Source organism: Ictidomys tridecemlineatus, chromosome 5 (assembly GCF_052094955.1).
Source record: "Ictidomys tridecemlineatus isolate mIctTri1 chromosome 5, mIctTri1.hap1, whole genome shotgun sequence".
Lineage (NCBI taxonomy): Eukaryota > Metazoa > Chordata > Mammalia > Rodentia > Sciuridae > Ictidomys > Ictidomys tridecemlineatus.
The window spans coordinates 124,869,036-124,871,328 of NC_135481.1; the positions used below are offsets into that span (position 1 = coordinate 124,869,036).

The following is a 2,293-nucleotide window of genomic DNA, read 5'->3' on the forward strand; positions in this document are numbered from 1 at the left end:
CTGATAGTGTGTATGAAGTTTACATTGAAACAAAAATCTCAGAGAAACCTAACACATGCCTAAAAAGATTTTACAATGTAGCTCTAGGTGCAGGTATAGATGATATCAAGAACTTTTGGATATCATGATTCATGACAGCATTTTGGGTACCAGTCAATCCATAAATATTTTTTTCTTCAAAAAAATCTTTTAATGTCTTTAAAGTGAACCACTGACCCAATATGAAAGCTAATCTCCTGAGAACAGGGCTTTTGAAACTACTCAATCTTTGAATTCACTTAATGAAACTTGTGCTGTCAGTGACTGAACTCTGCCACTAATGATTTCAGAGTTCAAAGTTTAAAAAGCAGAAGCTCCAATAGTTACCAACCCGAGTATGGGCCCTCCTCTTTCCCTACTCTTCCATTTCCCATACCCCTTTGGCTCCTCCCCATTACTTCAGCCAGTGGCTTAGACAGATAAGCTGATTTTATTTATAAGTTCATAATTCTGTTTTAGAGGTGATAATTCTTGCCTAAATGCAAGAATTAACACTTCTAAGACAGAATAATCTGCCTGTGTATACTCTCCAATAAAAGACCTTCCCACCTCAGTCAGTTTCTATCTCCAGAATGGCAGCTTTGGTAACATAGGCACCGGCTTAGTCCTTTGTGGGGAACAACATTAACTCAGGCAGGGAACACCTTGGCTTACAGGTTTCAGGCATTCACAGCTTTTAAATAGTCTCTCACAGTCCTCATTTATGGTGCCAATGACGTTTTTTTGAATAAGGTAAAATATTCTGGACGTAGAACCCAATCATTAGTTACTTGGTCTTTCCATTGATTCACCATTTTCCCAGTCAGGCCCCAAATTTAAAAAAAAAGGATCCTACACATCTCCCTTCTTCCCTGCCCAATCCCTCCCACCCCAAATAATATACCAGTAAGAGCCAAAAAAACTACACACATGCTCCATTGTAAAAATGCAGAATTAACATTATTGGGAAGAAGGCTGTGGGTTGTGGAGATGCTCTTTGAAGATCAACAGTATTTTTTGCCTTCCCAAACACCCAATTCTGCAAATTTTATCCCTCATTGAAAGTCCTTTGCTTTTCTCAATAAAGTGCAGAATGGGTTGCCTTGAAACACTTACCCCTTTCCCCTCCACTGGGATGGGTGTGCAAACTATACAGCTTGGAATGGCTTTAAAGCACTTGGGCTGCTGCAGGGCACGGAAACTAGACTGGCTCTTTAAAAGACATCTTCTCAAGCCACCTTTATGGTGTCAAGACAAGTGGAACTCCTTCCCTCTCCACTTAAATCCTCAGTCACAGGCGACAGGGGCTGGTACTCAGGAGAGTTAATTCTTGTCATCTTTTTTATCATCATCCTCTGAGGGGTAGGAATGCCACCTCAGCCTTTTCTCATAGAAGGATATGACAACCTGTGGACACCTGATATTGGCTTCCTTGGCAGGGACCACGTCAGTCTCATCAGAGTTTTTCCATTTCATCAGGAACATGAGCTCTCCACTGAAGTCTGTAGCTCCAAAAATTGGCTCTGGCTCCGGCTCCAAACCCCGGGAAAAGCCCCTTGGCTTTTCAGACTCTTCTTTTTTCTTCTTTGGTTTGGTCTCTTCTCCCTTATTTTCAGAATCTGAGTCAACTTTATGCTTTCCTCCCTTTGATTTATCTGTTTCATGTGCTGTTTTCTGTGACTGTAGAAACTCAGCAAAAGGTTGGGACAATCCAGTTTCTCTTCTGGCTCCCATGTACTGTCCTCATCTGAGAACCCCTTCCACTTTAGGAGATACTCCACTTTGCTTTTTACAATAGATGATGGAGAACTTTTTCCACCACATATTCCTCCTCCTCCTCCTCCTCCTCCTCCTCCTCCTCCTCCATGGGGCTAACTCTGAAGGCACACAGGTGAGTCTTCTTCCACTTGCATTCCAGAGGATTCCCTGGGTAGTCCTGGGGCGCAGGCAGAGATTTGTCCCAGGAATGGCCCCTACACAGAGTCTCCTTAGAGCCATGGCTAGTGTGCCCTGAGAGCAGGCTCCCTAAGGCCCCAGCACTGTAGGTTACCACCTGCAGGGCCAGCTTTTAAGTCAGCAGGCTGCTTAGCCTACCCTAAGTAGCATGACCAAAGGCCAGCAGAGACATGGGGTAAAACAGCCTGAGGCTTGAAGACAGGATCTCCTCCCAGTGTGGGCAAAAGGTGGTTTGTGGACTCCAAAGGCTTTTCCTTAACTACAGTCACATGATTGTTGAAGAACATTTTATGATCACCATGTTGCCCCTTATGGAATA

At 43.6% G+C, this 2,293-nt stretch overlaps 1 pseudogene; it reads right to left on the minus strand.

The window, feature by feature from the left end:
- Positions 1–1,341: 1,341 nt before the first annotated feature.
- On the minus strand, positions 1,342–1,885 carry LOC101969004 (chromobox protein homolog 1 pseudogene; annotated as a pseudogene).
- Between the last annotated feature and the right edge of the window lie 408 nt (positions 1,886–2,293).